Raw genomic sequence first — 13922 nt, forward strand, 5'->3', positions numbered from 1 at the left:
AAGAAGTCTCTCTAGTGGCTGGCTCCTTTACAGATCTTTCAGCATTTACTCTGATATCTGGCTCTGCATTTTTATTAAGACCAATTAGAATTCATGCTACAAGGAAGCAAGGGTCCTGCATGAGTCTGCTCAAGGTCCTCTGTATATAAGTTATAGCTCTTAGCTAGGTATTTTTGTGGGACTCCTAGAAGTGGAAGCAGGTATAGCAATGACTCTTTTGTCTGCTTTTGAGGCTCTTTTCCTCCTATTGGATTGCCTTGTCCAGACTTGCTATCAGGGCTTTTACCTTGTCTTACCATATCTTGTTTTGTTGTTTGACTGTTGTCTCTTGGAGGCCTGCTCTTTTCTGAAGAGGACATGGAGCTTGAGTGGAACTAGGGGAGAGGGGAGATGTGGGAGGGAACTAGGAGGAGTGGGCGGGGGGGAAAACTGTGATCAGGACATATTACATGAGAGAAGAATCTATTTTCTATAATGATAAAATGTGGTGAAAGGATAGAAAAAAGGTATGGGAAGAGAACTGAATTAAAAGGATATAAATTAATCAAGTAGATGTTTATTTGTCTCTTAACATCTTAAGTATAATTAATGAAACTGATAAAATCTAAAACCCTAAAAATATATAGGTTATTGACATTGTGTGGCTCCCTGATTTTAAAAGAACTCAATAAACAAAAGCTGTCTGAAAGCCAGCAACAGTGTGGTTCCAAGTACTGAACAATGTTACATATTTCAGAAAGGCATATTTTACTTTGTGAAAATGTCACAGGTGATGAAAATCGGATTTATCTATATCTGCTGTCTTATAAGCCTCAAGATTCAGACTGATATATAATCATTGCTGATGTTTTCTGTTCAATCACACGCTTGTTAACTCTGTCATGTTATTTTCTACTGACTGAAATATTCATCCTTGTATTTCACTTACTTTAACCCATCATCTCTAGATCCTTGACAGACTGTTAAATGATTTAGACTTACTCTAAAAGAAAGCGATGTTATAGGTTCTACATGTAGATGGCATGATGGGTAAACTTCTGAGGTATAGCTTTCATAATCCTTAAAGTTGAAAGCCAAACTACTTCCACATATTGTCTCTAGTCGCTCTATACAGTAGATGAGCAATTCTTCGACCATATAGAACTTCTTTCCAATCTATTTATGGTCACTGATTTTCGTTGGCAAAGGCTAGAACATCTTTGACACATTTTAGTTAATCTTCTTCTGAGAAGAACTTTCTGTGGAGCAGCTTCTGTGAAACTACAAACGGAAGTGCTCTTCCACCAGCTATCAGGTGTCAATAACTTCTTATCTAGGGGTGGGATTTAGGCTTTTACTCCCACATCCCCTTAATCTAATAGAGAAGACAGGAGGGGATATGCTTGAACTTAAAGACACATGAAACTATTTTATGAACAACTCTGTAGTCGCACAGGTATTAAGACCAACAGTAAATAAGATGTCATGATACTAAAATGATTCTGTACTGCAAAGGACACCATGAACCAAGAAAAGAAGTACACTACAGAATGTGAAAAATGTTTTACCGTGCATCAGACTAAAGGTTAGTATCTACATTATAACAAAGATTTTTTTTTTAAATAACCATCTAAGAAACAAACAACCCAACCAAAAATGGGGCATGAAACAAAAAGCAGAAGCTAAAAAAGTGAGACACAAATGGCTGAGATACCTTTCAAAATGTTTCTTTAGCCATTAGGGAAATATAAATTAAAACCATTTTACAATTTCATCTTACAACAGTCAGATTATCTAAGATTATTAAAAAAATAAAAATAAAAAACCCACTCTGTGGATAAAAAAGAACAATTATTCTCTGGTTGTAAGGTTGCAAATTGGTACTATCACCATGGAAATTAGTGTGGAGGTTTTTCAAAAAACAAGAACATTGTCAACTCTACAGTCTACAAATGTCACTCTTGACCATATATATAACCAAAGGTCTATATTCTACTACAGAGATATTTCTTCATGTGTGTTCATTGATGTTTTACTCACAATAGCCAGGAAACTGAAGCATCCAACATCATGAATGGATGACAATGTGGAATATTTACATAATGGTATTTTGTTCTTAAAATATGAAATTCTCAAGTAACTGTATGGGTCTGAAATCAATCTTGCTCAATGAGATAACTCAGACCCAAAAAGGCAAATATCACATGTTCTTTGTCATTTATAAATATTAGCTTTGAATCTTCAGTTATCATGTTCCATTTAGAAAACCCATAGAAGTCAGGAAATTAGTACTGGTTCATGCAGGCCAAATTTCAAGAGAGAAGAGATAGAAGACAGCAGTTTCAAGGATTAAAGTGGGGAGGTAATAGAATGGGTAATTTTCAATGGGTTTGGGGTAGGGAGTCAGGGTAAAGCATGAAAATACTTCAATTTTTGTTATCTAGTACAATGTCCATGTCAAAATAAAGCCAAGTATCTATTAATTAAATAAATAATAGCAATACTATATGAAGTGGTATATTAGTTAATTTTCCATCATTATGACAAAATATATAAAATAATCAACTTCCAAAGAGAAGGGGTATATTTGTCTCCTGGTTTTAGATGATCCAGTCCACGGTTGTTTGGCCTTTCAAATTTGAGTCTATGATGTGGCAGCATATCACAAGAGTGTGTGGTGGCACAAGACCATTCACCTCCATTAAAGGAGGCAAAACAGAACCAGAGGGGTCAAGGACTCAAGTGTTCTCCTGGGGAGTTCTCCCAGTGACTTTTCACTAGTGTCCTCCTCTTAATGAAACCACTGCCTATCAACAACAACACTTTGAGGGCCAAGCTTTTAATAATGAGCTATTGGAGAGCATTGAAGAGCTAACATACAGAAGATTCTTTCACAATATTTAAAAACAAGTTATTATAAATTATATGTAATGAAATGCTAAACATGTGAACTGCTTCCTTATTTATCTTACTAATATGTTCCTTTTAAATGTTCTAAAAATGTTTTCTGTCTATTCTCTGAGGTAAATTGGTAAGACTATAGCCTTAGTGTTTATTGAAATATCCATTTGAAAGTGCCTGTCTATTTATGTCCTTCTAATTTATTATGTTTTATTGAAATCCTCTGAATAATTCATTGGATCTCACCTAGAAGAAAAATGTATTAGACAACAATGCACTTCTGTGATATTGCACATATAAGATGGGGTTTTCAATGAGATTGTCATGAGCTTTAAACTAGTACTAGTAAAGGTTTCAAATCTCCTTGCAATGTTGACTCTTCAAATTTACCAGCACTGCAATGAATGTGTACCTCCACCTTGGTTGGTGCATATTTCCTCCGGTGGTTTTACCTGGAGATACAGAACTATGAGCTCAGAGTCAATATGAGTTAATGTTGCTTTTACACTAATATAAGTTTTTTTATATCTCTTTAAGATTTAAAGGTGGTCTATGGTGCAACAATATACCATTAGGAGTCTGTTTAATGCTATATCCATTTAGCAGGATTGTAGTGGCAGGTTCTCCCCAGGGCCTCTGAGTTGCCAAGTCAGAGGTTGATAGAATGACAGTGGTGTCAGGTATTGGTTTCATCCTGGGAATGGGACTTGGTTAACACTGGTTCCCACAAACTGGCCACAGTACAGAGAATAAGACACTGCAATGTGCTCAGCCTGAATGGGAACACATATACATACTCTGTAACTTCCTCCCAAGGCTCAGGGGTTGCTATGGAAGAAGCAGCAGAAAGAATGTAAGAGCCTGAAGTTTTGGATGACTACAAAAACAAAACAAAACTAAACAAAAAAAAACAAAAAAAAACAAAAACAACAACAACAACAACAAAAAACCATTATCTTCTGGACACAACAGGGTATCTACTCACATAAACTCACAGTGGTTGTTACAGCATATACTTCCCATGCAAGCCCACACCAGACAAAAGTCCTAGCAAGGAGAGAGAAGTTGGGAGCACAATCTGACACCATAGAGCTCTCAGCAATTGATAGCTTCTGGGGAGAGAGAGAGAAGGAAAGAGAGAAAGAGAGAGACAGAGATACGGAGAGAAAGACAGAGAGAGAAAGGAACAGAGAGAGACAGACAGAGACACACAGAGAGAAAGGGACACAGAGAGAGAGAGAGAGAGTTATAACAGTGTAGTAACTGGTTAGTCAATATCACTCCAATATAAGATCATACAACCTTGAATATTTCAGAAGCAGAAAACTTTCTTGAAGGAATGAAAAAAAATAACACAAACTTGGATACATAGGGAAGGGAGGACAAGACTTGTAGGAGGGGTTAAGTATGATCAAAACCTGTTGTATTAAATTTTCAAAGAACCAATAAAGACATTTAAAAACAGAAAAACAAAAGTGACTTGGCCACATATCAAGATAGCTGGTATTTGCAATTTGACAGGATATAGAATCACTCATATGTTGATCCTCTTACCCAGAGGGACTGTCTACCTTAGGTTAATCTTTGGACACACTTCTGAGAGATATTCTTAATTAGCTTAATTGCTGTAGAAAGAATCAGCCTGACTGTGGACACCACCTTCTTGTAGCTGCCTAGATAAAATGAGGTCTAAGGGAAAGATTTTGCCGTCCACATGCTTATCTTCACATACACAGTTCCTGAGTTCATCAAGCATTGGTGTATTTATCCACCCTGCTGGCGAGCTCCTATCCCCTGATGACATCAGAATCTAGCTTCTTTGGCATTCCAACATGGATTGAAGACCATGAGCTCTCGGAAATTCTTCAGCATTCACCACCAATCAGATTGAGACACCTAATGTGTTGAGCCTCAGCATTTTAAGTGTGAAGACAGCCATTGCTAGATTTAACATATCTAATCATATATAGTCTATTGATTCCATACCTCTTCAGAACCCTAGCATACCTATCAAATATTACTATGCAAGGCTCAGTTTGTTCTACTGCACAGTCTTACAGTCATAGTGAATAGTTTCCTGAAGATAAATTGCAGATTTTTCACATGGTATGTATTTCTAAGGAATATGAATTCCTTTAAATCCCCCCCTCCCCGCCCCATATAAATGCCTTTTAAAAATATTTCCTCTATCTGGAAAATGTCGCATCCCCTCTGCCAAGCCTGTGGCTAATGTCTCTTCATCTAGACTGGGACGTGTCCTTACTCTCGCTCATCATAGACTCATTAATAATAACACTGTGCATGAGATGAATTGAACAAACTCCCTAATACTCTATTATTTCCTTTTCTGTGCTACATAGCTTAATCTTCATTATTTTAGAATATTCCATTATTGCTGCAGAGGCAATATACAATCTTGTTACAAACATTTGTTTTTTATGCTCTTTTGTATGATTGTTCCTGCGAGGAGAGAATCTTTTTGTTATCTGTAGCTTTTGTCTCATGCTACCTATATGATAAGATATTCATGGTTAACAACTGAAGAATTACTTCTGACTATTGTGACAGTTTGAAATAAGAATAAGACATAACTGCCCACCCAAACCTCCACTGCCACAGTTCTATGTTGGCATTTAAGTATGTGCTGAGAAATAACATTAAATTAAAATACATATATCAATTTCCTTGTGTATATATCAATCCATATTTCTTTTCTATGTGGGATTCACAGATTGTAAAAAATAAAAATACTGAGCCCAATATTGAAAGAGAAATTAACCAAAGACACAAAATTTCTCACTAATTCTGAGGACAGGTTATTAGTATGAACTTCTGTGTATCTGTAGCTGGATACATAAATAAAGGTGATCCAAACTTACAAGACCCTGGAAGAAGTGGCTTCAGACATAGGAAAGAGGAAATGAAAAGAGCCCCAGCAATATACTATAGTCAGTCTTGTGCTCTGTCCAGAATCTCTGCTTACTTCTTTCTTACGTCTCCTTAAAGAGAACACTTGCAGATATACTTTATCTTTTGTGAATCCCTTAAATGTTGGCTTGTGTTTGTGAAGATCACACAAACATAGTCATGTCTGAGAAGAGGAAATCTTAATTGATAAAATGTTTCCATTAAGACTGGCTTAGAAACAAGTCTGTGAAGTATTGTCTTATTTGATGATTGCCATGGGATGGCCAGATCATTGTGAGCATGGGCAAGCCTGGGCTGTGGTTAAGTGTGCTATAAGAAAGCCTGCTGCATATGCCAGGAGGAGCCAGTCAATAAGCAGCGCTCCTCCATGGCCTCTGCTTCAGTTCCTGCTTTATTTCCCCCAGTGACAGACTATGACCTGGAAGTTGTAAAGTGAAATAAACCCTTCATTCCTCAAGTTGTTTTTAGTCACGGTATTTTATCATAGTAATAAAAACTCTAATGTGACTCTACAGAAAATTTCTTCCACTTATAACATGTGACCTTCCTTTAGAGGGCACAAGGTCCTTGTGCTCACAGATAAGCACCAGTGAAAATAGGAATGTTAAACACAGAGGGCTGCCTTTTCAAAGAAAGAGATGTACATTCTGTTTCCACCCAGAAGACTTGGAATGGATATGGTAAATAGGCTGGTGACCTCTGTGCTATCTTTATGGGAGAGGTCACACCACCTTCTCCAGATAATTAAGATGACACATGCAGTCAATCTATAGAACCTATTTTAATGGGAGAAGATATATAAACTATGAAAAAAATTTCAGTGTAATTATGATATAAGCTTTATTGTGTGCACAAGGTTGTGCTATACCAGGAAATTATTTTTCAGAAATTTTACTGTACTTAAATATGTCTAATATACACTTTCTGTTGTCAAACTCTCAAAGTGTAAACAAACAGTGCCTACTGTGTGGCACGAATCTTAAAAGGTCTTATCAATAAAAACAAACCCGGGGCCAGTTATTGAGGTGAATGCTGGAAGATCAGAGAAGAAGAACAAGCCACAGCTTCCTCACCTTTCCTGTTCTTCAACTGATCCTGTTTCCTCAAACTGGAAGCTTCTGAGTCCTCATCCAAAATGGATATCACCTGAACTGCTGCTAAAACCTAAAAGCTTAACCAGCTCTAGCTCCTGGTCCTCTCGCCTTATATACCTTTCTGCTTTCTGCCATCGCTTCTTGGGATTAAAGGCATGAGTCACCATGACTGACTATTTCCAGCATGGCTTTGAACTCACAGAGATCCGGATGTTTATCTGCCTCCAGAAGTCTAGGATTAAAGGCATGTGTGCCACCATTTTCTGGCCTCTATATCTAGTGGCTGTCCTGCTCTCTGACCCCAGATAAGTTATTAGTGCACAATAACTTGTGGTATTGTATTTCCCCAAATATTGTGCATGCTAATAAACTTATCTTGGGTCAGAGACAGAGCAGCCACAATATTAAACATAAAGGATAGGCAGTGGTAGCACACGCCTTTAATCCTACCAGAGGCAGAAATCCTTGTGTTCAAGGATACAGACAGGCATGGTGACTCATCACACCTTTAATCCCAGAAAGCAAGCCTTTAATCCCAGGGAGTAGTGGTAGAAAACAGAAAGGTATATAAGGTGTGAGGACCAGAAACTAGAAGCATTTGGCTTGGTTAAGCATTTGGCTGGTTAAGCTTTCAGGCTTCTAGCAGCAGTTCAGCTGAGACCCATTCTGGATGAGGACTCAGAGGCCTCCAGTCGGAGAAAACAAGACCAGCTGAGGAGGTGAGGAAGGTGTGGCTTGTTCTGTCTCACTGATCTTCCAGTGTTCACCCCAATAACTGGCACCGGATTGATTTTTATTAATAAGAACTTTTAAGATTCATGCTACAATTTTGGGGAACACAATATCACTACACTACTGATTCATGTTGAACAAGACTTCTTTCTTCTTGCCTCTTACATATAACACTCTGCTAGCCATGGTTGGTATTTACAGAGATCCTGGCCCCCAAACCTGCTGGTATTCTACATAACTGTGGTAGAGCAAGTTGAATGATGTAACACTTTCCTATCTTTCCTCTATCTCCATGGCCTACCCAATGCACTAAAAGTCTTTCCCATTAACTAAAAATACACAAATTCACTACAATGCCAGTTGCCAATACAACTTTTGTATGAACCACTTAACATTCACTTGTTTTCTTCCTTCCTTCCTTCCTTCCTTCCTTCCTTCCTTCCTTCCTTCCTTCCTTTCTTTTTTTTTTCTTTTTTGAGACAGGGTTTCTCTGTGTAGCCCTGGTTGCCCTGGAACTTACTCTGTAAATCATGCTAGCCTTGACTTCACACATCCACCTGGCTTTGCCTCCTGAATGCTGGGATTAAAGGTGTGTGCTACCACCACCCAGCTTTACTTTTGTTGTTGTTTTTCAGACAGTTGGTTACTGTCCAACTATTAACAACTTCTTTGGTTGTCTCGGTGGTCAGAAATTCTGCCTGTGATGAACCTTCTTTGCTGGGGTACCTCTCACTTTTTTCCCAGTTTCCAGAGCGTCCGCTAAGCACATGTCCCATCAGGAAATTCTTAATCAGTTTCTTCTATCCCATTATGATTTATAAAGAACTTGAAAAATGTTTATTTTTTCCCATGCATTCTATCATTAGTATCATTTTTATAATATATGAGTATACAATGCTTTATCAAAGTTAGTTATCTCACTATTTCTAGTGGTATTACTTACTTTAAAAAATGTTAAGATAGCTCTTTGAGAAATTATTTCTTGTAGATTTCTGAAGACTATATTTCTGGGCAGAGCTATGTCCATTATCTTCCCTTTAGAAAGTATTTTTTTTTTTCATCTTGACTTTTTGGGTCTGTGACTCACTGTTTTCACTATCCTGTTCCACTTATATTCACCTTGTTTCAAGGAAAGTTTGAAAACAATCACTTTCTAAGTCTATTAATGACTCCCATATTCCCTCTCAGAAGTCCCATGTGTATTATATATAGCTTGACAGCCTGTGACTTCATGTTTTATGTGGGCTTTGTATATTTTATCTCTTGTGACATCCTAAACTCTTTGGGAATAGGCTGCATCTTAGAACTCTTTTTAAACATTCAATGAATCCTTATTGCAAGAAAAAAAAACATTAAATTTGATGACAATTTGCAAAATTTCTTTCCCCCCCATCTCTTTCTTTAATAAAGAAAATCAATGTACTGTGATTCTGTGGGCTTCAGCTTTATCACTTCTAAAATAATTGTGTAATAATCTCCAACTCATATACTCATTATAAAGACTGACTGAAATTATGCATATACATATATATAATATTATGTAACATTCTAATTCAATTCTTATAAGCTCTCTGATTAAGAACATTATTTAACCTACATTGACTTTAACATATTTATCTATAATTTTAAAATAAAATAAAAAAACTGGTGCTTCCAATCTTTTATTCATTGTGTAAATTAAATGAGGCAATGCCTCTGAAGCATCTGAAATAATCCTCAGCATATAACAATACTTCAACAAGTAGAAATGGTTCACTTCACTAATGTTTGTTCTCACTGTTCTCACCTGTCAATTACAGTACCAGCTACAGGGGAGGTACTGAACAAATACTATTTATGATTGTAGCTAATACCCAAATTGATTATTTGCTTAAGCACATGATGATCATGTTTGACACTGGTAATACAAAAGCAAACACCAAAATCCAGCTGCTTCCAAATAGAGTTTATAATTTAGAAAACAAAATAGACACTAAACATAGTTTTATCAAGTATATAAAGTATATTCAATGCACGCACTTCCATATATGTGTGATTCTATGAGACACACTGAGAATTCCCACTGTAGACTCTAGGTCAAAAGTGCTACCTTAAAATATAAAAGTGGTCTTTACTTGTTTTTAAAAAGCTTAAGAGTTTTGAAAGATGATAAAACATCAAATTGAGCAATCTAGATATTTTCTACACTGGCTTCAATGAGCATAAATTCTAAGAATGCAAAAACATTTGCAAGACAAAACTCTAAGAAACAAGACAAAATGGAATGAGGGGCATTATTGTCAGTTTTCCCCCATTTTTTATTGCTTATCCAGATTCATTTTGCAAGATGCACTTTGAAGAATTATGCACTTCAGTAGAATTATGAGTCTTAACTTTAGCATATTTGTAAATTTATCTTCTGTGATTCAACAGGGTCTGACCAGCAGCCAAAGTCATAATTCAGTTGTGAACACATGCTATCTAGGGGAAGCATCCTGCAAATGCAAAGGAAAAAAGCACTGTCTATAGACACAGCTGCCCTTCATTTTAGCATTTTAAAGGAGGATTTTTTGATCTTACAGTCTGGAGTTTAGATATCACTAGAGACAGCTGAATTTACAAAAGAAAAGGAAAGAAAGGAAAAGAAAAGAAGGGAAAAGGAATTCCTGTCCCATGCAACCTGGAACATGTTTTAAATTCCTCTTCAAGTTATCATTTGATTTTTTTCTCTAAGTTGATCTATTTGTTTTATACCAAATGATTGTTCATGCTTTTACAGTTAATATCCTTTTACAATTTTGACTCACTTCTCAATATCCTGTTCTGAAGTAACAAGACCAACTCAAACTAATATTCTTTCATAATAACCACTTAAAAGAAAGTGACACTATTCAAGACATTTTTGTTCTGAATGTCTGCTAGTTATAGACATTTTAAAGCAATATCACTGAATGACAACCTAAAGAAATTTATACAGCAAACATTCTTATTGCAATATTCATTACTGTTTGCATATTTCTATTGAAATTTAGATTATGTATTAATAGATTTTGCTCATGAAAAAACATTTTTACTTCCATGAGTACGGTGGTCAATGACTAAGTCAGAAGGAATATAACAAGTTAGGCATATAGTATACAATTATTTATGAACAGCATCTATTGCTACCATCCTACTGTAGTTCACTCCCATTACTTATCTCTTTGTACATTCTTATTATAGTTTTCACTAATGCTCATAAAACTTTATATCTATTTGATGAAGTTTTGGTATCAAGCTTTTGACTTTTTTTTTTTTTTTTTTTTTTTTTTTTTTTTTTTTTGGTTTTTCTAGACAGGGTTTCTCTGTGTAGCTTTGCGCCTTTCCTGGAACTCACTTGGTAGTCCAGGCTGGCCTCGAACTCACAGAGATCCACCTGCCTCTGCCTCCCAAGTGCTGGGATTAAACTATGCACCACCACGGCCCGGCTAAGCTTTTGCCTTTTAAAGATAAAAGACTTGTATAGTGGTGTGATCCTGTCATGCCAGCACTCGATAGGCAAATAAAAAGAAAGTTTGAGCCAGTTTGAGAGGTACTGTATGTATCAAGACTGCAGGGACTGTATACATTGAGACCTTATATAAATAACCACGTAAGTCTATTCTCAAGTTTTGTCTGAAAGCTCTGTTTCCTGGTGTTTAACAATGTCACAGATGTATGAAAATGTAAAAAGAGATATACCAATATTTCATTCCACTCAATGTCATCTCTAATACCAATACTCTTCAAATTGTTCCACACAATAGAAACAGATGAAACATTGCCAAACTCTTTTTATGAGGCTACAGTTACCCTGATACCCAAACTATATGAAGATGCAACAAAAAAAAGAATTACAGACCAATCTCTGTAGACGAATTCCTAAACAGTCTTATTAAATAAGAAACACAGATTCAAATAAAAGGGTGAAAACTGTAAGATCAGAGAAATAGGAATAGCCACCAACTAACCTTAGCTCACCACACCACCAAGCTTCCCAAGAGAACCAGCTTCTTCCTGCCTAACCTGTGCCTTTATTGCCTTACTGTTCTGCCTTCTCATTGGCTCTTAGCCCAACTGCTTCACTTCCTCATCATTGCCTGTCTGTACAGACCTCCAGATCTCTTTGGTTGGTACTGGGATTAAAGGTGTGTGTCACCGCACTTGGCTGTGTCCTTGGATGCACAGAGACTCTGCCTACCCTGTAATTGGATTAAAGGCACGTGCTACTACCACTGCCTGACTTTTGTTTATGGCTGGCTATCTATGTCCTCTGATCTCCAGCCAAACTATATTTATTAACATACAAATAAAATATCACCACAGGAGGCCTTACCTTTTTTGGAGGAATCTGTGCTTGGTATGTAAATGTATAAAAAATTTCTTAATGAAGAAAAAATCAAGGACATCAATGGACTTAAGCTCCTGATCCATTTTACACAAATGAAGCTGCAGTATTCTTCCTGATTGCCTGTCCCTCCACCTGCACACATAAAGATGGATGCATTTGGAGCTACATTTACAATCTATGCAGCATATTTTCTCTTATGCTTGCTTTCTTCTCTGAATCATAGGTCATCATGGCTGAAAGCTGATCTATGAGTAAACCCCTATTTTTGAGCATAACACCTGAACTGTATTACTTTTTATGTACTCAGTGGGAAACGCTTAAAATTAAGATGTTATTTTTACAAATAAAAATATTTTCCATGTTTGAGAGAATTATGTAGAACGTCTAAGTCTACAATTATTGACATGACCAGTAGGTTCTTTTTTATTATTACAAAAAAAGGAGGTGCCATATGTTTCCCTTTGTCTGTGAGGAGAAAAAGGAAAGAACATAATAGATAGAGAGCTGAACTGTTATGTGTTTAAGGATATCCTAAAGGCTATTCTTAAGTTTGATGTCAAAATATTTATGTTGTTAATTTTTAAGATCTATTAATTGGTTTATCTTTAAACAAATATGACTTACATTTTAAACATGAAAGTGATTTTTTTGATAATAAAGACTGTGGTGTGTGATATAAATAATGAAGTGTACATATCATAAGAGGCAAAATGATTTTTCCAAAACCAACTCGTTACAATTTCACATTAACATGAGAGTGAGGATGGGTGAAAGAAGGATCTAAACCAAACCTTTTTAATAGGTTCCATTTCGTTTGGATTCTTGAATTCAATTTTATTTGCTCATTTTACATCAAATATCTGTTTTAAATACAATAAAACAACAGAAAATACTATGTGATTTTTACTAAGCAACATTAGTATTTAATATCCTAAGTCATAAGAGCCAATCTAGGGCTAAATGTATCATTTGAACTTACATCAACACCATTAGTTTGGCATTTTTCTTATTCCCAAGTGGCAGAATTTCTATGTGTCAAAGTAGTGGTGATTGCATCGGGAAAAGGGAAGTTTAATTCATAATATATATGTTTCAACATAATATCTACTTTTAAATAACATGAAAAAATTGGTCAAGAAAGGAGTATCATATGCTGAATGTCAAGCCTTATTCTAGAATGGCATTTTTCTCATAAAAATAAGAAAATGTTGGTAGAGTAACAATATATGAATACAATGAAGGCAGGACTCAGAGCTGTAAGTCAAAGGTTATGCCAACAGTCAAATTCTTTTATATATGCATATATATATATATATATATATATATATATAATTTTACAATACCATTCATTTCTACATATCAGCCACGAGTTCCCCTATTCTCCCCCTCCCACTCCCTCCCCTTACCCCAGCCTACCCCCCATTCCCACCTCCTCCAGGACAAGTCCTCCCCGAGGACTGCGATCAACCTGGTAGACTCAGTCCAGGCAGGTCCAGTCCCTTCCTCCCAGTCTGAGCCAAGTGTCCCTGCATAAGCTCCAGGTTTCAAACAGCCAACTCATGCAATGAGCACAGGACTTGGTCCCACTGCCTAGTTGCCTCCCAAACTGATCAAGCCAATCAACTGTCTCACCTATTCAGAGGGCCTGATCCAGCTGGGGGCTCCTCAGCCTGTGGTTCATAGTTCATGTGTTTCCATTCATTTGGCTATTTTTTTTTCAATAATTGAGTAAAACCAAAATTTATTATAAGCCACAGTCGTCCTAGGGACCTCCATGCTGTATATATATATAGCCTCCATGGTTCTATGGGTTGTGGTCTGATTGTTCTTTATTTTATATCTAGAATCCACTTATGAGTGAGTACATACCATGACTGTCTTTCTGGGTTTGGGTTACCTCACTCAAGATGATTTTTTCTAGTTCCATCGATTTGCCTGCA

The sequence above is a fragment of the Peromyscus leucopus genome, chromosome 5, assembly GCF_004664715.2.
Source record: "Peromyscus leucopus breed LL Stock chromosome 5, UCI_PerLeu_2.1, whole genome shotgun sequence".
NCBI lineage: Eukaryota > Metazoa > Chordata > Mammalia > Rodentia > Cricetidae > Peromyscus > Peromyscus leucopus.